Below are 23,435 nucleotides of genomic sequence, written 5' to 3'. Positions count from 1 at the left end.
AAGGACAGGGGCTCAGTATCCGACTACCCCCACATGCACGGAGGCACGGCACGCGTACAGACGTACAGACACACAGACACACAGACACACGGGGAGGAGGTGTCACTGCTCACTCGGCGCAGCAGTTCTCTCTCAGCAGTCGGCTGCAAGCTGCGGCACCGCAGAAGGGCTGCCACGGGCATTACTTGGAGCACTCTTCGTTCAGTCCCATCACCTGGCTCCCGAAAGAAACGACAATTTCACTGACAACCCCCTCAGGAGCCCTGCGAGGCCAAGTCTGCGGCACTCCAGATAAAGAAACGAGAGCCCCTGATAGTACAGTTAAATATCTCCTCCGTACTTTGGCTGGGAGAGCCCTGGTCCCACACAGGAGGCATCTCGGACGTTCCTCTCTTGGCATGGTCTACGTAATTTAATGCCCTCAGTTCTACTCACGCCCACCATTACAAGCCCCACTGAGGACCACAGGCTCATCAGGCACCGACTACTCTCCTCACTATTTTACGTTCTTTTCATATCGCTTTTCCCTAGATGCTGAGCACCTTTCCCAGACCCCAGCAGGAAAGTTTGCTAAAACGTGCAGCTGCCCATTCTCTGAGTTGCAGGGAGGGAAAGAGCGATCTAAGAGCAAACAGCACTAACAGGGGGACTGGAAGATGTGAAATGCACTGTTGGGACAAGAAACGCTGGGAATTGTCCCGCGCTGTGACGATCAGTCCTGCAAGTGGAAAGACCGATTTGAATCTCTCTGCTGGAGCTTTCTGCCCTCTCCCATGGGAGGGCACCGGCACATGCACCACAATGCGCAACCCCTCGAGAACATTCCCACCCAGCACATCAGCCAATCACACTGACAAACTGCTTAGAGCCTTTGTTAAAGCCTTTTTATCATTCTATCAGTCTAATTCGTGTTTTTATTGTCTTTGCTGTAAATCTACTGGCTGCAGCCCAGTCTGCATCCTGCTCTTTACTGGGAAACGGAGTGTGCGAGACCCTCCCATGGCAGAGGCTGCCACCTATCACTGCCACAGTCCCAGCAACGTGCAGAGCATCGCCAGTGCCACCGGCAAGGTCCTACCCAGACCGCTGGCCCCAGCAGCCCCACTCACTGCTGCTGGGACACACCGCGAACAGAATGGCCCCCAGCTGGGGCCCGTTATCCCTTATCGTTAGTGGGTGCTGGTAGGACCACAGTAGAGCGGATAGCATGAGGAAAAAGAGACGAAGGCTCTGTTTAAACAAAAAAACCCAGAATTTTTTTATATGGTGAAGGGGTGGAACAAGGAACCAGTACTGCGGGAAGGGAGAACCTCTTGGAACAAGTCTTCAGCTGTGAAAAATGAATAAGCCTGTATATCTAACATAGCCACGGACTGGAGTAACTGGCAGCTTAGGCCCAGCATTTAACACAACTCCAGCAGACATCAATGCCCAACAGGTCTTAAAAATTGGGTCTCAAGTACCTAAAATTGGGACTGAACAATCAGTGCCTTTACGTTTTGCTATCCCAGGTGGTACAACTCCAAGTTCTTTCAATAGCTCTTCTCAACACAAATGACAATTGTATCTCATATTATTAAATCTGTCATCAAATTGCAGGTCTCTGAAATGGTGAAAGTCGAAGAGAAGCAAAGAAGGGGGGTGTTTCTGTACAATACCCAGTGGAGCTGAGGGAGCCTTTTAAATAAGAAAAGGTGTTATTCCTGTCACTTCCAGCAGAAGGAAACTCACAGAATTACTGAGTGCTTTCTCATCCCACCCGCTATCTTCCCAGCTTCCCAAGTATGCACCCTAGGGCCACAAAAGCCTGGCAAGTTGCTGTGATAAAGCACCAGCCACGCACAGGGCTGCAGGTCGGACTGGGAGCGAACGGAGCACCACGCGCTGGGGTGCACCGGAGAAAGCACTGATGGCTCCTGCCGAACGGAGCCTCCCCTTGGTCTACAGCGCTGCTTTTCCACCCGCTCTGCTCACATCTCCCTCTTCTAATATTGTCACTAACGAGGCCACGGGAGGCGGCTTAGCCTCACAAGAGTCTACGTTATTTTTACAAGCCCCACGGCAGCCCTCTTCTCCCGTGCACTGCAGTCATGCCCAGGGACACCTCCCGCTCATTGCTGGTAGTGGGAAGAAGGATGGTGCCAGCAGCCCAGCCACGGCGTTGCAGCGTCGCGCAGCGCAAACATGCCGCAAGGCCACGTGTCCTGCGTGGGTCTCTCCAAAGATCATCCAGACCCAACCCTGCTTCATCGGCCCTGCTCAAAGGAAAATGACTGAAATGATGGCTGGGAATCAAAAGGAAGCAAGGAGAGTCGTATCAGTTTACCTCTGAACATTAACATGACTATTAACTACCATTTGCTACATCAAGCTATGATTTAATGAGAACAAATACCGATGCAGCCTTGACCTTTTCTCCCTCACTGCACGCTCCTTTCCTCAGGCCCTTCCTACAAGCCATGATCCCGACCCTGCGCGGGGCAGACGCTCAGCGTCGCTGCTGGGGCAGCTCATCAGCTGCCTCCAGCTCACAGGTCTGAATGAGGCTTGTCTGAATATAGGAACTCACTGCTTTAGTTACATTTAGGTGTTCCTAGTTGTACGTATTATTATAAATATGATTTGTTTTCCAACTGTGATTCTTATTTGCTGCATTTACTGAATGGTGACTGGTTAAGAGGGATTCTGCCGCTGTTTAAGATATTGCAAGCAATGCTGGTCACCCTGCTACTTCTGGGGAAAAAGATTTGGGAGGGAGGAAGTGTGTCTGAAGCTTAATGAGGACGCAAATGCTTGCCAGACTTTAATTTGAAATTCTTTCTTTCTTTCTTTCCTTTTCCACAATATCCTTTTCCGCTGGGCTCTGAAAAGAGCAGAGCTGGACAATCGTATGGGAAGCTGGGAGAGGCTAACAATAGAGGAGGAGTGGAGAGGGGAGTGAAACCAGCCTATCTCCTTTTACTCAAAATGAAACGTGAAAAGAAACAAATTGCATAAAGGATGACTAACAAAGACAGCTTTAAAAATCATTTCAGGGTTAGTCTTTTCAGGTTCACAGCAGGGACGTCACGAAGGGACATTCAGTTTCATGCATTACATAAGTTTTAGTACATCTCCCTTTAAAGTTAGCTCTGCTGTACTCTTACCACGTACACAGCCGCCTACACACACCCGGCACTGCTTGCAAACACACCCTACCCCAGTCCATGGCCAATTCTTTTTTTACAATCATACAGATCTTTTACAATCGCTTTGAAATATCTATTAATTCTGCACGCAGCGCCGTGGCCACTCCGCGCGCTCCGCTCCCCGTGGATGCGAGGGAATCGCTTGCCCGTACTCTGCGCTCTCAAATCACCGGATCCCTTTTGCAAGATATCGGGGCCCAGAGTAAACGCTTTTCAAGCAAAGCATTTTACCATTTGATTTCTGCATCTTTCTTTCTCTCCCCACGAATGTCTAGAGAAAGCGCCGAACGCTCCTTTTCTTGGATGACTGAATACAGAGGTTGGCTACAGGCGCAGCTGCCTCGACCCCCACAGGCTGATTTCGCAGGAAACAGCACAAACATCTGCACCATTGAACCGACTGACAGACCTCGGGAGATCTCTGTTCAGAGCAATCCAACATTTGAAAATCCAACACATTGCAAGACGCTGCAGCCCCAGCAGTCCCCACCAGCTGAAACAACGCGCTGGAAAGTCTGTTTTCTCCATATCTGCTCCCTGGCTCTTTTTTAAAAAGCCGCATATGAATTCAAAGGATTTTAAAGGTCCAGCTTTTCAAATCTGGATCATCCACTTCCAGAGCAAGCTCACAAAGGTGCAGGAAATACTTTGTCATTGCAGTTCCATTGTAATTTGGCAAATCCTAGCGAACCGCTGAAAAGAAAGGTAAGCGGAAAACTACCAGACACTTACCCAAGCCTCCACAGGACAGAAAAATAAGATCAGGATAGAAAACCAGCTCTGAGGTCCCCAGGAAAGTCAGCCCCTCCGAGAGCAGCGCGAGTCCATCCTCCGCGCTGCCCTCCCTCGCCCGGGCCGCTCGGCTCTGCTCGGCTTCTGCGACCTCGCTGGCTCTTCAACTGCTCGCGGGCTCCCGCACTGCCAGACTTCCTCTGCAGCTGATAGTGGGGTTATTAAAGTAAACTGAGTATTGCCCTTTGTGAGGGAGGGGGGGAGGGAAGCTCAGCCCCTTCCCTTCCTTTGTAATTCAAACCCTTCCTTGAGGCTCTGCTTCGGAGGAGAGGCATCTGCTGCCGAGGAGCTCACGCAGGTACTGGCTGCGGTCCAGGCTGAAGAAACTGCGCCGCACTCCAAGTTTACATGACAAAGCAGCTCAGTCCTAATTAAACTTCATCTAGCGTTCTTCCTTCTCATACATAATTAGTGCAACCAGCAAACATACAGGTAAGAAGGGAGAGAGTTTGCACATAAGCGCAGGCTCCTCTGTCTGCACCTCTGCTTAATTTTAAGATTTCCTCCTCGTTTATGCAGTAACAGGCTCCCACCACTGCCAAAATGCTCCGTGCTCGCCATCCCCACCCGGGGCACTCGGCCAGCCGACGCTACCGCAGACCGGACACTGCTGGGCGGACGCTGGTTGCATTCGAGGAGGGCACGTTTCGGAGGCCGCCCCGAGCCGCGCTGCTCCTGATGCCTGTCACTGCAATGTCAACGAGCTTTCATAGGCAGCTGCGTCGGGATCGGGCAGCTCTCATCTTTATTACTTCCTGAAGGCAGTTAATCTTTAAAGCTGAAACTACAGATGCTGTCAGCCTAGCTTGCAGCCACCTTCTATTGGTATTTACAATTCACATTTTAAATCACAAAACAGTCCAGGCATATCGGGATACGTCCACGATCCAGGCATATAGGAATTAAAGGACGTTTTCCTCAAATCCTCTTGAAATCTAAACTTTCATTATTAGCCATGCCCAGTGTGATAATAAACCCTAGTCCCCGACAGCAACATACGTATCTCATCTCCACCGTATTTCAATATTACAATACTCCACAGTGACCTGGTAAGCAGCCTCAATCCAACAGATTTTACTTCACCCTGTCAATTAGAAAATTCTGGCGCATTACAGAAAAAAAAGAAAAAAACCCTGAATATTTTGTTTGAGTTCCCACAACTCCCTGTGCCTCCCCCGTTCCCAAAACACATCCTCCTTGAGGCAGTGGCTTTTGCTCATTTCTGACGGCAAATGTTTAGATCTGCTGCTCTGGTGATGACCACAAACAGTGGGGACGGCCAGATTATCTATTTCAGCTGTTTGTACCGTTCCCTGAGCTAATGAGAAAGGGCACGGAGAGCATCTGCTATGAACCAGGGCTCATCGTGATTCAGGAGAGCACTGAGCGAGGACTTGGTATTCTTCTGGACGTGCTTTTACTGAGAGAAGTAAGTGCAAGGGTGGAATTGCAAGGATGTTTTCTATTCCATCTCTGTTCAGCGTCCCAACCTTATGCTAACAGCTTGGCTGCGACTAGTGCATAATCACAACAAGTATTTCACTATCGCTCCAATGCAAACAGGCAGCTCTCTAATCTCCCAAGTGCAATTTGCACAGCTGGCTCTCAGGACACGTGGGCACGCACTCCTTTCAGTCTGGATCACTTTTCACCTGAACTCAGTTGTTCTTGCACCAGAAATCATGCTACATCCAAAACGGAGGGATGAGAATGAAACCCTTTTTGCAATACCCGTGATGAAGCACGTGTTTGGTGTCTGCAGGCCAAATGCCACTTCCGCTGAAGTCCAGTGGTTATGTCCTCATTGATTTAGCAGGAGCAGGATTCAACCGAGGAGCAGCCGTCGCGGGTAACTGCAAGCCTCCATTCCCCGGAACCCCTTCCTTGCTCACACCCGTTCTGGGCTGGCTGTGCTATCCAACTGGCAGACAGGCACGTCAGAACTCACCTTAACTTGTGGCCTTGGGGCACTACTGGTAGGTAAATATTAAATGACACAATTAAAACATGGACAGTCTAAGTTGAGACTGGTAAAAAAGAACAGCTAAGCAAACAAACAAAAAACCCCCCAAATATGCGTGTCTGTATTGTTACAAGACACAAGGAGCTTGCTTTTCTTCTATACTACACTGGTATAAGTTTGAACTAATCCACTCATTTATTCTCTATATACATGGGCATATTAAAATAAGAATCGACCCAGCATCAAATATTCCCTGGTTTAGGAATTATTCCCAGCTTCTAGTAACACAGCAGGTCCATGAGAGCCTGGGAGAATGTATCCATATGCACGCTTATCTCTTCATTTCAGACCATTCATCATTCCTTGCCTGGAAGCAACAGTTAATTTACAATAACTCAGTGTCAAGATGGCCGTTTAAAATCCTCTTGAGTATTGCCCTAGGAGAAGATTTTGTCCTGGCTCTCTGCAGCCACCGTAGATTCAGCTGAGCCTCTTTTGAAGTCACTTAGTTTTAGAGCATGATAGAAATAAAGAAAGAGAGAAGACCTGCTAGGCTGTAGCTAGTGCACATCCAAACCCAATGAAGGATCATCTCTCCCGTGCATTCTTTTGGGATTTCAGTAGTCACAGAAATTAGAGACAGAAAAAGTCAGAAAACCCTGCATGCAATAGAGATTATTTCCTATGGTTTACTGTTTTGTCCGGATATAGATTTACATAACACATGACTCTTGCACAGACTAGGAAATACTTCCAACTTGGAGTGGAGGAGAAGGTACCCTTGGCTAACACCAAGAGACTGGACCTTTCTGAAGAGGCCACGTCACAACCAGACCGGCCCCCCAAAGCTTCCAAACAGCCATCCAGGTAAAACCCCCAGGGAGGACCTCTGCGCAGAGCTCACTACGGACTGAGCCTCGACATCCCCTTCTCCCCTCTCCTCCCTCTTGCATTTGTTTGGACTCAGCTTTATCTTTTCGTTTTAAGGACTTTGCTTACCACATTTTACTAGCGTTGATGGCCCTTGCCTTTTATCAAGGACAATCTGCATCTAGTATTTTGGAAAGCAATTTAAAAATCTTCAGGTAGTGCCGCAGACAATGGCTGACAGGCCATCTATGTAAATCGGAAGGTGTCTAAAGAGGGTGTTTACAAGCAGAACGCTGCTAAAAGTCTGCCTCGGTTGCAGATAACAAGGCTGAGACAATGACAGATTTCCTTCCCCTTGCAGCCAAGAGCAGCTCCCTCTGATTGGCTTCGCCGTGTTTATCCAGGATGCTGGGAGAGAGCAGGCACCAAATATGCAATTAATTGGCAGTTTGCAAGAGCGTATTGCCTAAAGATAAACAGAGTGGGTGATCGTGTCGTATGTGAAATGGCTGAGTGCTGCAGATGTAGTGTTGACCCAGTTTAAAAAAAAAGGGTTTTTTTTTTGTTCTCTTAGAAAATAATGGTATTCAAATGAATACTTTTGTGCACGGTCCCTCTGGCCTTTGAATATTTTGTGTATGTAAGCCATTCCAGGTTCTTCCCTAATCTGGAAGTACTTAGTAAATTAAGAATTTTCTGAAAACTTTTACTGCTGACATCAGTGGAGCATTTCACCAATGGAAAATGTTTTGTGCAGGAGCAGACAAGTACATTGCGACACGGTGTTAATGGCCTTTACTCTTCACAGCGGGTGTTTTGCAAGCAGGAAAAGACAAGACTACTGGATCTGAGTCTAAGTGGAAATCAGGTGATGTGGAAAGGAACAAAACTCCCTAGGACAGACACAGGCGTGTGAAGGAGATCAGGTCTGGAAGACCAGAGGGGAGGAATGGTGCTTCAGGGAGGACCTGGAGCAGGGGCAGGGGAAGGACCGAAGCTCGGGAAACGGAGAGTGCTGTGAGTGGAAGGGACAGGCTACAGTTTCTAAATATAGGCACTGTCTATAAAGCAGGTCTACGAAATATAAAACCCAGAGTCAGGTAAGGAAATAAAGAAAATGATAAGGGAGAAGACTGAATGCTACTTAGGAGCTGAGGATACACACTGGAAAATATGTTGAGGCTGGAGTGGGAAGGGGAAAGGCAACTTGAACGTGACGCTAGACAAGTTGGGTAGCTCGAGAGGCTTCGGAAGGGGCACCTCTGGCCTGATCGGAGCAGCAGCACAAACTTGTGGATCAAGTGCGAGACACAAATGCTAAACAGAAAAGCTCTCACTTTCAGGAGAGAGAATGCATTAGAAGAAATGTCCTCGATGTAGACTTTCAGACTTAATGTTTTGCAGAACAAAACAGAGGCCCACACAGCTACCGTGCACGGCATTAACAGGCAATGAAAATTAATGACCTCAGAGGACAAAAGGACACTCGCCTCTCATTTTTTTATATTTAGTGCTATTACATTAAAGACTAAAGCATGTGACAAATCTCTCACTTCATGTTACTGAGACTACCTTGACATTACCAGCACTGTTCAGCTCGAGCACGAAAACAAGCCATGACCTGGCAACTTCCTTGTGAGGGACAATGCCCAGAGATTGTATCTGGCCTGACCAACGTGACGACTTCAAAAATGCCTTTACAGGAATTACTGATGCCATGGAGAGATATTTACAGCATGCTTTGACTTGTTGTTTTGCTCGATACTTTCACTTTGCCCTCAGCCTAGGCTGTGAACTGAGAGGGGACAGTTTCATGTGCACTTCGCACTCCACAGACGATGCCCTTCCTTCTTCGATGCTGAAGTCATTCCAGACAAATTCTTCATGCAGGGCTCAGTCCAGCTTCCCTCTGAATTCCCCTGAAGGTCAGGCCTTAGCCACGTGCCATGGAGCTTGGTGTTCCAGCTGCACGGCAAAAATTTGGCAGCGTTTTAAAAAATCTTTTTCTTTTAGATCAAAGTTTCTGTATTTGGATACCTAAAATTAGCTAGCAAAATAAGTGTCGTTTTATTCAGAGATGCAGAACTTCCATTGATTTTAATGGATTCAGCATCCCAGAAAAGTAGGCCACTTATTTATGTACCTACATAAGCATTTGCATGCCTAACTTGAAGGAGCCAAGTTCGTAAATGATGACCTTATGTTTTAAAAATCATGAGACAACTCTGCACGCATCAGTCTGTTATTCCCTTTATTTCTGTCAGCAAGTCTCATTTGAGAGGTAGATTTAAGCTGTAAAATGTGCCTTTAAAGTTTCTTGCAATAAGGTCTCCTCTATTTACCAAAACACTTAGGCACAAGCTTAATGTCCTCCCGAAGAGAAGCACTTCAGTGAATCAAGGCTAATCGCTTTCTCATACCCCTTCGGTTGAGACGGGGAACCAATCTTTGCCTCCCCACAGAAAACTTGTGATCCTGATGGGAATGGCTCAGCAGCCTTGAAGACTGTTTCTGCCTCATCACTTTACCCTAGGAACACACTATAACATCTTACAGCGCGTAGTTCTCCAAAGCACAGCGAGCTAAACGACACTGAAGAAACTGCTTCCCATTCTGCAGGCATCCGCGGGTTGGGCAGGGCGGCGGGGGCGCGGGTGCCAGCGCCGCGGGGCGGAGGGAGGGAAGGGGGCACCCGGCAGCAGCAAGGCACTGAGCAAGAGGTGTCCTGGGAGGGCAGCTGTGAAGCAAGGAGGCACGATCCTTTCGCTAACGCACGCCAGAGGAACTCCGCAACCTGCTATTTATCTTGCAACTTATCTATTTTAATCTTGTGCAACTGAATGACTATCAACGGACTGCCATTCGGCTGCTTAAGGAAATAGCTGTATAATTTAGCTCTGATTGTTTAAAGCACTTGGCAGGAAACAATAGATAAAAACTGACAGGACTTTCGCAGTTAACAATACAAACTAATGAAGTGAAATACTGCTCAGAGCAATATTGTGACGGGTATCCACAGATTCAAATGAAGGAAAAGAAGGGGCAGGGTAGATTCTGCACTGCAGTCCCTCAGCCTTGACTTTGAAGAAAAGTCATCAGATCTTCCTTCTCTCTGTCTACTGTTCCGTCACGCTGGTTTGGTTACGCAGCACTGTATGCAAGTTTGTAAAATTACACCAGTTTAAAAAATTCCCAGAGAGGAACCACAAAGGAGCTTAGCTCAGATCCGCCACGCTTTCGCATTCCCACAGCCGTTACCAGCAGGAGTTCACCTGTGGAATGACACGGACCACTGACGGGAAGCGACGGGGGAAATCCCTGACCTCGGACGAATACACAAGCAGCGCCGAGCTTCCAGCATGAGCGTTTGCGTGCAGGTGCGTTCACAGCGACGGTGCTACAGGAACTCGGCACGTAGCCAGCGCAGGCGTGGAGGACTCCGACTGCCCAAGTCACTCCTAAAGGCAATTGCTGGATATTGAACTTTGGTAGAAAGAGTTACTGCCACTGCAGACAGCTACAGGCACTTCTTTCTTTTCCTTTATCTTACAAATTGCAGCTCAGAGTCTGAATTATTCAAAGCAGACTCCACTGACAGCTTCTTGAAGCAGGGGGGCACACAGACACACAGATGGCGACCGTAGTTTTCCCCTGCGCGTGGCGTACCCCAATTCCCAAGTGTGTTTAGCTGGACAATTAGCGCACTTTGTTAAGCAGGCAGAAGGCAGCGAGGTGGAGCGCGCCGTGCTGTGCGCACAGACGGTGTTGGTACAGAGCCCCTCTCATCTTTGCGTCTTCAGAACAGAGGATGCCACAGACAGGCAGCAGCCAACCTGCCCTGGCCACGAGTACAGTGTGCGGGATATATGGGTTTGATTATTTGTGGTCTCGTCCACTGGCTCAGCTAAAATGACATCGGAGGCTCCAAAGAAACTAACGATCAAAAGCACTATCGGGGAGGATTTCCCTGTTGTGTATCTTACTGTAGGCACGATACGATTGTCTTGGTGTGCTGCGAGGAGGTTCTGTGCACAGAAGTAGGATCAATAACTTGATGATATATACTGTTGACTGTGACGGAGTCCTCGGTAATCCCTAACACACAGCAATATTGCTGGCTGTTGGGCCACCCTCCATGCTACCGGCCTCCTTTCTGCCTTGACCACAATAGAGAGAGACGTAAGGGTGCAGCTTTCCCAAAAAATCATGTGCAAACAGAGCACCTGGACTTTGAGGGAAGTTAAACACTATTAACTAATTTGGTTCCCATGGTGAAGGACTGCAAAGTTTCACTTACCCTAGGAAGAATGGGAAGTTTTCATTTTCTGGCCCCAGGTAACAGCATAAGGAAAATTACATCTGGTTGGCGTGGAGACAACTTACTTGTAGAAAACGAAAAAAAAAATTAGGCAGGAAAGCGCTGCAGATATAGCAGAATGCTGCCTGAGTAAAACCCAGTGTAATGCACCCTGGCCAAATTTTTGTTATTACCTGTCCAACTTTTTCATACAACTCAATAAAGAACACCCTGACCTACGGTGGGGAATGTGCTCCAGCAGCTCCGAGGAAACAAACAGGCAAATCCCTTGAAAGGCATGAGAATGAGAACCGTGCCTGTGCGGAGAGCCAGCACAAGGCTCGTGCAGGGCTCGAAGCCCACTGAAACCCACTGGTGACCCCTTCATCCCATCCCCTCGCTCCCACTGGGCAGATCCACCAGATCTGTGGCCACACACGAGCCCTCTGCACAGGAGTGAGTTTAATCTGCCCTGAACAAACCTAGAGAGGGAACGCTTTTAAAAGCATCTGTACCTGCTCCTAGCAATCCCTTCCAGCATCAAGACACTGCATTCCTCAATACTGCGAGCTAAAGCCATTCAAGGGAACATGAGACGTGCCAGACTCCCTGTTTCTGATGGGAGCTGACACTGCCAGCGCTGAAAATCAGACGGGAAGAAGTCCTCAGACAAGGAGACTAAGTAAAAAACATCACTGACACTGGCGAATAGCTTAAAAGATTTAAAAACCTAAAAACTAAAACCATCCTCATCCCAAAAATAAAATGCACAAAAACATCTTTGCTTTTATACAAGTCAGAGTTAATTTAAAAACAAGGAAATACTCTAAAGGTCACATGGATCTTTCGTGTGTATCCATATACCTGAAAGTCAAGGCACTGTTCTCAAATTCCACTTGGAATTTTAAAGTTTACAGATGTTTCTGAACTCATTAAAGTAGAGCTTCGCAGGAAAAGGCAAACAGGAGCAACTGGAGCAGATCAAACACCATTTGCTAAATGGTAAGAGGCAAGAGTCCTGCGGCCTGGAGCGCTGGCAGCCACAGGAAAGACACCAGGAACTCTGTCTTTGAAAGAGCTGCCCCCTCCCCTGCCCACACTTCTGCACCCCAGGCACGAAAGGCTTTGGAGACGGGTGTTGACCGCCCCGTTCCAGCCTCCAGAGGAGAACTGTCTCACCTCTGCCGCGGAGGCAGGTGCGGTTTGGGGCTGGTACAGCCTGGCCCCGCAGCAGAACCCCGCTGCTTTAACATTCGCTGCGTTGTACCCATGCTCTCACCAGGGAACGTCCCCGGTATTGTCTTTCAGCGTATTGTTCTCTCCGGGTTAAATATAACTTATGTACCGTTCACAGAAGAAAACTATTCTTTGTGTGAGAAAATGCGTAGCAGGCTTGTAGTTTGACACTGTTGCTACCACAGCACTGCAAAGACTAAAGAAACAATAATAATAGTAACCAAAAGTTTAAAAATATCTCTATGCATATTTCACTGTGTCATAGAGATTAGGATGCTTACCTCTAAAACCGGGTGAAAAAAAGCCTTAAAAAATTGGTTTTGCTATTTTAATTGAAAATATTGGAGGCTTTTTCTGTCTCTACCTATTCAATGACCTCATTGCAAGACATTTTTCAACTTTTTCATTACACAAAAAGGGGAAAAATAGAAGGAAGGAAAGAAATAAAGCCATGGCTTTTGACTAGTGAAAACTCAAAGCATGTCAAAGTTATAAAATATGATTTTATGAAAATGAGGGATGTTGTTAGCATTGACATGAATGGGGGTGGGTTCTGGAAAGCTGAACAACTGCCAGAGCAGGTACAACACACGCTGCCTTTCCAGCCTGCCTCGTACCCGCTGATGTGAACTCCAGCGTCCCACAGGCCATTCCTTTCAGCCTCAGCCGGCACTGCCCCGTCACCCGTTCTGAGCGCCGGCACACCGCGGCCGTGCAAGTGATGCCGTCCCGTCGCTCGAGCCAAGACCAGTATTGCAGGAGAGCAACTCTCTGAAACGAACTGTTTGAAGGCTGCAAACAACCTGGGTGTTCAGTTTGGTGAATCACAGCTTGCGGCAGTCCATAAGGACCTCCGTGTCTGTTGTGACTATGATTAATCTCTCAGATACATCCCCAAAATCAAAGTTGCAAAGGCCCCTGGCTGCATCCAAGCCGTGAGAGTACTCCTGGGTCACTCGGTTATTAATGCTTCAAACTTGACACTCCTGAAATCAATGACAAAGCTCCCATTGACTCGAAGGGTAGAGGAACAGACTGCAAAAGGCACGGACGTAGCTTGAGTTTCCTGGCTGAACTGTGCCGTCAGCTGCTTTGCTGTCGTGAAGGGGGACTGTTTGTCACCCTGGGAATACCAGCGGCTGTTTACTGGAAAGGAGCTCAGCAGCTGGGAGGGATCAGGGGCACTTGAGTTTCTACGCTGATGTGCAAAAGCAGTAGCAGTAGTAACAGACTGTGAGTGGGTACAAAGAGAAAATGTCAGTATACGCTTTCTCTGAGCAGACCTGTGCCTTCTATCGTGTCAGCCCATCACCCTTCACCAGTTTGCTAGGCGCTCAGGACGCGCAGGAGAGGGTCGAGAGCAGCCCAGCGGCGCGAAGCTGACTGCAATGAGACGGAGGCACTTTGTCATGTCAGGCAGTGGGGTCAGACTCTGGTGGATGCCAGGCAGTGGCTGGGAAGAGTCAAGCTGGTGGCCCCAGCTACGAGGATGGGTAGCCACAGAAGCCACACAGTCAGTGTTAACCTTCTCTCAGTGTTGCAGGCTCAGAGAAAGGCCAAGGGACGTATGTGACCAAGCTCTACTGTGATTTCCCCAGGGGAGCTCAGAAATGCCTGGGTTTTTTGTGTTGTTCCAAATTTAATCCCTGCCGAGTCATTTTTTTTAAAAAGTTCATAAAAATATGTCCCCATATGACAAGGAAGACCAAAACTACACGGAGTTAACCCCAGAGTCTGTCTGACGAATGTATTATCTTCCCAGTAACTTAGTATAAGCACAGTTTTATTGCAGTCATCATAACAGAATCCGTCACTACTGTGTCCTCTGGATGTCATTAATAAATAATAAATGAAACCACTCAGAAAGAGGGAGAAAGAACGTATCTCGGATTTTTTGGAGCACATTGAGAGGCCAGTAGCAGCGACAGGCATGAAAGGAAAAGTCTAACGGGACAAGCTCTGGGGAGCGCCAGCTTTGCAGTGTCATGGAGACAGGTAGAAAGAACAGATGAGACTGCAAGCACAGGCAGCGTCTGCTGGCTCCCCCGGGGTGGGCAGAACAGGCAGCAAAGCCCAGGCCCCGCTGCCTGCAGGCAGTGGCACCGGGCACCCCGACAGAACGGACATAAAAGCAACTGCGTTACAATGACAGCACCAACATTTGCTAGAGAAGGTCAATATATTTTTGCTGTCAGCTCTTGGGAGGTTTCTTTTAACAAGGTTTAATTGGGTTTTAGCACTGGTGAAAGCCCGGGAGAGAGATAACTTGTGCTTAGTCACAGAAGAGTTATGAGCACTGACAATGGCAACGTCCCTCTTCGCACAGTCAGCGGAGGAACCAATTCTCTCCTCCCTCTCTGCGGTCTGGCCTGGCTAGATCCAGGAGTCAATCCTCCCTTCTCTTCTCTTTTGTTCAATACACAGCATTGGCCATCCCAAAAGTCCCTTTCTCGCACTGTTAATAGCGGGTGAGACAGGCGGGTGGTGTCACCAACCGGCGGCACGGCAAAGCTACTGGTCCTGAAGAAACTGCCTGGATCTGCCTGTCCTCCTTCCTCCCTCATGGGCGTTTGCAACCTGGCCTGACCTCATTCTCTCACGTCTCATTCTCTCCCCTCCACCCCGCCGCATCTCTAAGGGCCACGGCATGTACTCTAGCTCTTCTCAGCCACGCTAATTTAAACCATCTCCCCATGAGCATGGGGCTTGGAGGACAAGTTTTGACCACCACCCTACCTGCACTGCTCTTGAGTCAGCTTATCCCACCCTGAGCTATAGCGAAGCCCTGGGCAACTCCACCGACATCTTAAGGAGTAAATAAATAACAGGCATTCAGTAATTTCCACAGATTTCCTTCCTAACCCCTGCTTTTTCTCAGCTGCTTTATACTCACCCTGACTCACAATTATCAGAAAGAAGGAAAGAATGGAAATAAACAGCAAGAGGAATTCCTTTTTTTAAAGACAAGTCATAAACTCTTCTCAAAACAGCTGCTTGAATACTAACTAGAAAAGAAAAAAAAATCCAAACCCAAAATATGGGCAAGTCAGACACACCCTGTCGATTGGAGAAAAAAGGCTTCATCATCCTTTACCAAGTTAATATTTTTCCCTTCTGTGCCAAGCCAGCTTAGAGCACAGTGAGGGAAAGCGAGTTGCTTTTCATTTCCTGAACACTTCTTAAACTATAGAAGATTCAAATTCATCATCCCAAACACGGCTTCATCCATTTCTCTGCCCCTTCTGCCCTGCCTCTCTCCAAAAACCTCAGTCTTCGGAGCATCGTTGCGGCCATTTTCCTTGTTTGAGAAAGTATTACCCTTGAGAGACGCGCAGCCCCGCGTGCAGCACCAAAAGGGTTCTCTTCACCCCCACACGTACAACGGTCAATGGATTTCTGTAGTTTACTGTAGCCTGAGATGGGATTTCAAAACGTGTCAGATCTTTCCAAGATCCTGTTCCTGTTCCCGCTCCCTACCCCACCCTTTGCTCTTCAGCGTGATCCTTTGGGGAGGCTGAAACTGAAATCTATTTCCTTGCCAAAGAGTTTTCCATTTCACCACCTACACTTCCACTTGTGCTCATATGAGGCCCCTGGAGCACGTTGCTGCTGGCGCTCATTCCTGCTTAGCAAATGTACCTTGTTTGATTGGGACTAAGACTGGAAGAAATCTGCTTCACATCAGTTTTTCTGAGTTTGGTTTGTGGCAAGGGTATTATTTCTTAGAGGATGAGTCTGTTTATTGGCTGGGGATATTTCTAGTGCATTTATTTTTTGTTGTTGTGAATTTGGATTGGAGGCATCTCCTTCCTCCTGACAGTTGCTGGCAGCGTGCTGTAAAAATATGATTAATTAAAGTGTGCCTATGAATCCAGTCAGAGGCATGGACTTTTCCTCCTCTATCATTAAATAGAGAAGGGGCCATTTAACAAAGTTCAGATCTTGAAGCGGATTTCAGAGTACACTGCAGTTTAGCTCAGCACGACTAGGAGGTTCAACCTTCAACATTTAAAAGCTATGAGCCCTTGGAGAGAAGAAGCTTCTGCTTCTGGTCCAATCCCAAATATAGAAATAAATAAATAAGAGATAAATAACCAAGCCATGCTCAAAAAGGACTCCAGCAGCACAGCAGAAATACACTGGTCACCTGAGGGGCTCCTTCTTAGCCTACATGACATTTTTACCTTTGTAGACAGTTCAACCATAGAACACAGGCGGCAGTCCTGTTGCACTGAGATTTTAGATTAAAACAACACATTCTGGCTCTTGCTCTGCGAGAAGCCACTGGAAATCCTGGAAGACCTTCAAAAACGAGCAGTATAGTACTTGAAAAAGAGACACACTTTACTAAATTGAAAAATTTGAATTTCCTAACATGGACTTAAAAGGTACTACTGAATCTTTAATGACTGCAATATAGAGATGGCTCAATCTGAGGAGGGCTGAAGGTCTTCCTTTGAAGAAGTCAAACTTAAAAAAAAAAAAAAGAAAAATGTCTGCTACATTCCAAGGTCACAAAGGGTTTCATGAAACTCTGTATCCCTCCCGACTCTGATTTCCTAAATGACAGTCACTTGTTAATCCAGAGCACCTACTTGAAGCTGAACACAATTAGCTGGGGAAAGGAAAAACATGCCAGACTAAAAACGTATTTCTATAACAGGAGGTTGCGAGGAGCAATATGCTGTAGATACAGATGGAAAATGGGCTATTTATTTATTTCAAGAGCACAGAATTCTTATTCATTAAATGCTGCTTTTAAGCTTGACATGTTTGAAGCTGTTTGGTATTGTGCAGCCTTCTGACTGACTGATAGCTTGGAGGAAAGGATCTGGAATGGGAAGCACGGGCTGTGTTACTTAGCGGTATCTGTGGGGTCAGTTACTAGCCCACTTTTCCAAGCTAGCTCTCATACTATTTATTTCCCATGTCCACTATCATCTTCAATCCCCACAGTCAGTTCCGCTGCCTGCACCACATTTCGGATCACCACCCAGATACTCCACTAGTGAACAATTTTCTCGAGAGCCTTAATCAACAGAGTGAACCTCTGGTTTGAACGCTGAATATTGTAGGAGGTTACCTGCTAGACAAAATGTCCCATTTTAATACGTCCAGGCCACGAGGAGTCTCCAGCACGCACAAGGCTCAGAGGTTTTACAAATAGCAGCTGAGTTGTATGACACAGCCCAGGGCTGGTGTAATCAATGCAAAGCTGCTGCCCAAGCTCTAGAGGCCGGCAACCCACCACGCTGCCCATGCACTGCCTAAACCTGTGTTCTTGTCAAGCCTACAAGCAAATGTAACATGAAAGAAAAAGCCATTTTCTTCTTAAAAAAAAAAAATCAATAATTCTCTGTTGTTAGGCAAGAACACAGGCTAGAGTAAAGCGCCTGAACAGATAAACTGTTAGGCAAAGCTGTAAATTTAGATGGTGCTAGACTAGGAATGTAAATTTAAAACAAAACATTTGAAGTTTGGGTGAGGGTAAAAAATATATAAACTCTTTGAAAAGACAGTAATTATTAGTGATTATAAATCTGCATGCTAATTTATGTGATTTCTATTGACATTTTCTTTCTAATTCAGTTTTTATTCATTTTGTTGCATGCAGATAAATTCTAGATAAGAGCATTGTGATGTGCAGAAGGCTTAATCCAACGGAAACCCCTTAATATGCAATTTAAGGATTTCAGGTTCATTAATAATCCTAGGAGCATCTTGTTGAATCTAGTTTATTTGCATGGGACTGAGTACATCTGAGCGAGACAGGGCACGGCAGACATTGCCTTCCCTTTAGAGACACCCTTTGGTGCGTCCATGCCAGGCACCCTGTGGGGAGGGAGCTCCTTTCAAGGGCATTCTCCATCCTCTGTCCATTTACTGGGCAGGTAAAGACTGGACAATCCTAGAAAGGTCTGTTTCCCAGAGATTCCAGCATGATCTGTCCTCTCTGCAGGCATTTTGATAAGAAAATAAAATTACTACCCAAACACTAACCCTCTCATCAATCCATTGATTCACCTACTAGCAGTTTCAATAATAAATTAGATCAATATGAATTATTGTGTGTGCGAACAGATGTCAAATCACAATATGCTACAATCAGATCAGATCAGATGGGTGTTTCCTAGAAAAACAGTATTTATCCATATTTGGTAGAGAAGGTGCATCTGCTCATCCAGAATCCAAAAGATATGTCTCCCAGTGAGGCTTGGACACTGTAACTGTTTGGTGGAGTAAATCCTGAAAAGAATTGGTTTTACTCTGGGAAACAAATACTCCCCCCCCCGCCCCCCTTGTTCTGTGCTCTATCCAACTGCTTCCTCTTCCGTAGATCCAACTGTAAGGAAGCCTAAAACTTCCTCAAACTTTGTAGCTTTCAATGTGTTGGCACAAGTCAGTATTTTGTGGCCATGACCCATCCCTAGTTTTGTCCATGACAGACAACATCTGAGGCTTACACAAGAGAACCCAAAGGCAAAACCAAAGACCACCAGACCTAGCTACCATTTGCTAGAGAACAAAACACTGCACCCAGGCTAGGACATTCAACCAATACGCACCAATACATTCTCCCTCTCTTCCCCCCAGCCCTCCCTTTCCCCCATAAATCTCCCTGCTCTCAGACCCTGATTGGGATCCTCAGGTGCTCATGGAAAGCAGAAGAGACCTGTTGGATGATGGACTCCTCCAGCACATCCTCAAGGACCATGTCAGTAACGGGAGAGCTTTCACTACTTCTCCAGGCAGCCTGCTCCGGACTGACACATTGCCGCACGCAGGTAATTTTCTGATGCCTGGATGCCTGCATCTTCCCACCTTGTCCCACGTTTATCTGTCAATTATCCACCCTAAATTCTTTCACCTCCCCACTGTTGACACCCTTTAAATACACGGTTATGAAATTCATCCTCTGTTATCTCGCAGCCGACCTAGATAACAGAACTGGCTGTGCTCCGCGCTCCGTTCAGCTTCTCAAGAACTTATTCAGACATTATGTTTCCCAAACTCTGAATTCCATCCTCTTGAGGGGCTATGTTTAGATCACACATCAGGGCCTCATCAGACACCATCCCAAAGAGCATCCATCATGGCTTTATTCTACTTTGCTGCCTCCAATCTAGCTTGTTAACCATTCCCAAAAATGAGTATATTTTAATTACTGTTTTCTGAGAATTGGGATTATTTTCCTTCTAAATGTATTCGTCTGATTATCTCCAGGATGAAATTCATTTGGTTAATTACCATCCTTTTAATTTGTTTAAGACTATGTTTCTGTTTCCTGTGCTGTAACACCTCCCTGCTAGCACTGCCTGCATTTATTCGGTGTCTGACAGACTCCCATTTTGGGGAACAAACAGAAGACTTCCATAAAAACACACCCCGAATGAAGCCTTGCAGGCAGAGCCTGCTATCTCACCTAAAATCCAAGGTAAGAGAGAAACGGCGTTCAAATGTACACATTTATTGCTCGTGTTTATTACTGAAGCCCCGATCCCGTGCCCATTCGGGTTTCGGCCGCACGGCCCCCCGGGCTCGCGCGCGGCAGCGCCGCACCCAGCGCCGGACGTGGGCAGGGACGGGGCCTTTCCTGACACCCACAGACTAATGAGGACTCACAACTTGTCCCCGAATGTTCAAAACCCTCCCCAGCAGCGAGAGAGGGTTTACGGCAGAGCGGAGCCTTCTAGAGAACGAGCAACAAAGACCTTGTGGCGGGAAGCCCACCCGCAGCCATCCCAGACCCTCCCTCAGCCGCTCCAGGTCCCGCCCGTCCCCAGGTGCCGTCGCAGCCCCGGGACGCACACACAGCTCTCACGCGAGGCCGCCCCAAGGGGAGCCTCCGCCGGCCTGGCCTCCCATGCTCTTGGCCTCCCCTCTCTGGGCATCCCACGCCGTCGGGGCCTCCCACGCTCCTGGCCTCCACGCCTCTCAGCCGCCACGCTTGGCCTCCCACCCTGCCTGGGCCTCCCGCACCCTCTCAGCCTCCAATTCCGCTTCCAATCTGGACGCGTAGTCCAAGCTATCCTCCTGTCAGACACAATCTTTTATAACACCTCATTCATTTGCCAAAACCCAGCAGTTTTGTACCTAATGCCCGGCTTATTCTATCATCGTCTTATTACTACCCCGAAACAGGTAGACGAATCCCAATTTCATTATCGAGATCTCAGTTCCAGTCAATGACGCACATACTGGAAGAAACCTGGTGTAATTTTATTAGTTTTCTAAACTCCCCTAATAATAATAAAAAAATCTTCCATGGATAATGCAAAATGAGACCAACGGAGACATTAGGAGAAATTTCAAATATTCTTAAGCCAATGGAAAAGCTTCCCAAAGGGAAAGGTCACGGCACCTAATTAAATTGCATACGTAGACTTGAACTGCAGTAACACTAGAGAGCATCCGATAGTTTGGGAAAAAATACAGAGCTGTCCACATTTACCGTACACGTCTAACACCGACTGTCCTAGCTGCGCGGACACGTACCGCGCTCTCACTCGCACCTGAGCGAGGACGATCCCCTTTTAGTTCACAGGAAACTTGTGCGGCAGCTCAGGACGCTCTCGCAGGGCTGCCCCAGCGCAGCCCCTGTGCCACCCCAGCCTCGGCTGCACCCACGTTTCTTTTCCATGCCAACATATTTCCGTCTTATTCAGAAAGCTGTTTGTCCCTTAATAGGGCACATTTTCCAGCTCGCTTTGTTGTTCTGCAAATTATGGGCTATAAAGAATTAATGGCTGAACATAAATCAATTTAGTTCACTGAGAGAGTATGTGTTTTATGTGGTAGAGGTTTTCAAAGAAAAGTAATTAGTTGATTTGGCATTTTAATCTTCAGAAAAATAAAGAAGCTATTTTTCTGCTAAGAGGATGTGTTTGAACACATAAACATATGCTGTATTTTCTGAAACTATATTAAGAAATATTGTTTATCGGCTAGATGTGGCATAGCTGATAGTTATTTCTATTGTCTCAAGAAGATACTTTGCGATAAAGATTTCACCACAGAGACTGCATTTTACCTTCCAAAGTGCCTGACTAGAGGCTTTAAAAAAGCCAGATAGGTCCATTCCTCTCCCAGGCAGGTCGCTTCTAGGGACGGTTACAAGGAGACGGAGCAAATGAGATGGAGGTCACCGATTCAGACCTGACCTCAGCTGCCGCCAGCACGGTGGGTGCCTGCAGCAGCTGCGAGAACCCCATCGGAGGGTCTGGGGCCCGCTTTTAACTCGTGGGTGTTCGCGCGTTCACCCGCAACCGCACCGCGGCCGTCTCGGCGGCAGGGCTAGCGGCTGCGAGCGAGGCCGGGCACGAGGGGCTGCAGCCTGGCAGGTCAGCCCCGGCGAGCCCGCGCCGCGGCTGCCGCAGGTCCCCCCACGGCTGAACTAGGGACTGGCCATCTGGCCGCCTTCATATAGCAGCAAGTACGTACCAGGGGAACAGAAATTCTTCTCTGCTGCCTGTGTCGGAGGAACAGACAACCTCGTTCTGCACTTGAAGGAGCTCAGACAGACCGTGCGGGATGATTCAGAGCGACTGACCCACCTCCTGGGGACTATTGCATAAGATGGCACTGCTTTGCAGTTTGTTTTCCTCCCTAGTTGCAGCGTGAGTATCTGAAGCCGAAAGGCTGTTTTGTGCTTTGTGAGAGAATAAGCCTGTCCCACCGGTGAGTCTCATTTGCCCTCTCCGTGTCTCTGTCATACAAAAAAAATTTCCACCTTACCCATTTGTTGAATTTCACACATTAACACCCTGGGTGTGTTTAGCAGAGACAAACCAAAGCCAGCTTGCAACACATTTGAGTTTGCTTTGCTTTCCCCCTACTCCCCACTAACGACTCATTTAACAGCAGCACAGCAATTAGAAAATCGATATTCCATTCAGACACGAACGTTTCGTCTAGAGCATTACTTAAGGAACGTCTCTTGCAGCTCATCTTTGCCTGGACAAAGGATAAGGCAGAAAGGACACTCTGGCATTAGGTTATCTGATGGATTTAAGATGATTTGTCTTAAGGCCTACACGGTATTTGCAAATGTTTCAGGCTGGGTACAGCCAGTGTGGATATGACATTCTACTAATAAGCACCTCTGTGCCAGGGAGTGTGCCTATGAATACAGTTGCAGAGAAATGCAAGCTTGCTTTATTGTTTAATATCATACCACCCACCTGAATAAAACGGAGCCTGACACATGTCATAAGGAATTACTCTAAGAATGCAAGGCCCTTAGGCACTGAAGCCCCATTTGTATTCCAGTCGTATTAACCCAAAATAAAATAAATAAGTAACAATCACATCTTCTTCGCTATGAAAGGATTTTCCAGCCATTCAAGCGCTTACTACATTGCTGTTACAAGCTCCCTTACTGGAAGTGCAAGGGCAGCAAAGGGGAAGAAAAGCAGAGACAAAGAGAACAGCAGAAATCACAATGGAGAAATTATTCTGATTTGCTGCATTTGACTTTGTGCTGGAAGACTCCAGCGCTCGCCCAGCAGAGCCTCGCACGCTCCCGCCCCAGTCCCCGGTCGGACGCAGCACAGCAGCCCCGCCGTCTTCCCCGAATTCTATAATTAGTAGCGGTGATTATTCAAGCAGGATTCAAAACACTGCCCATCTGCAGAGTCCAGGGTGGGAGCAGTCTGCTTTATTTTCATGTTATTTAAAAGAAGAGCTGTAATTGCCAATTGTTGTTGTGGAAAACCACTCCCTTGCATGCAGACAAGCGAGGATGGTAAGACACTATGTGGGCTCAGGGAAAGTCACCACCTTTCCGAGTCATTAGAGAGAGTGGCAACAGCAAAAATTCCCTAAGCTCAGAGCAAGCCCAGCCACATTCCTTCCCACCTTCTCCAGCAAACGCAATACGTGTTACTAAATTAAGTAGCAGGAATTCCTTTCGCAGGGAATACTCCTGATGGAAGCTGTACAATGCAGACTTCCCTAATCCATCCTCCATTCTAATTCCCTGGTTTCTTTGCGTGCGTATGTGCGTGTTGTGTAAGCCATAAGTATGCACTCTCACAACTTACCACTGAGCAGATTCTCAGCTTGTTACAGCTCAGCAACAGACAGCAGC

The 23,435-nt window shown here is 47.4% G+C and overlaps 1 protein-coding gene across 12 annotated transcripts in view; it reads right to left on the bottom strand.

The window, feature by feature from the left end:
* The window catches only part of DAB2IP (DAB2 interacting protein), a 168,465-nt gene that overhangs the window by 83,613 nt on the left and 61,417 nt on the right, over positions 1 to 23,435 (bottom strand). The window contains exon 1 of one of the 12 annotated variants that reach the window (XM_075519914.1): positions 3,921 to 4,452. The exons of the other annotated variants lie outside the window; for them this stretch is intronic. The gene's annotated coding sequence lies outside the window, so the exon portion shown is untranslated. Of the gene's footprint in view, positions 1 to 3,920; positions 4,453 to 23,435 lie in introns of those variants that run through there. 12 annotated transcript variants of the gene reach the window in all.

The sequence above is a fragment of the Mycteria americana genome, chromosome 17 (assembly GCF_035582795.1).
Source record: "Mycteria americana isolate JAX WOST 10 ecotype Jacksonville Zoo and Gardens chromosome 17, USCA_MyAme_1.0, whole genome shotgun sequence".
Classification (NCBI taxonomy): Eukaryota; Metazoa; Chordata; class Aves; order Ciconiiformes; family Ciconiidae; genus Mycteria; species Mycteria americana.
This window is presented reverse-complemented; position numbering and strand designations above follow the sequence as displayed.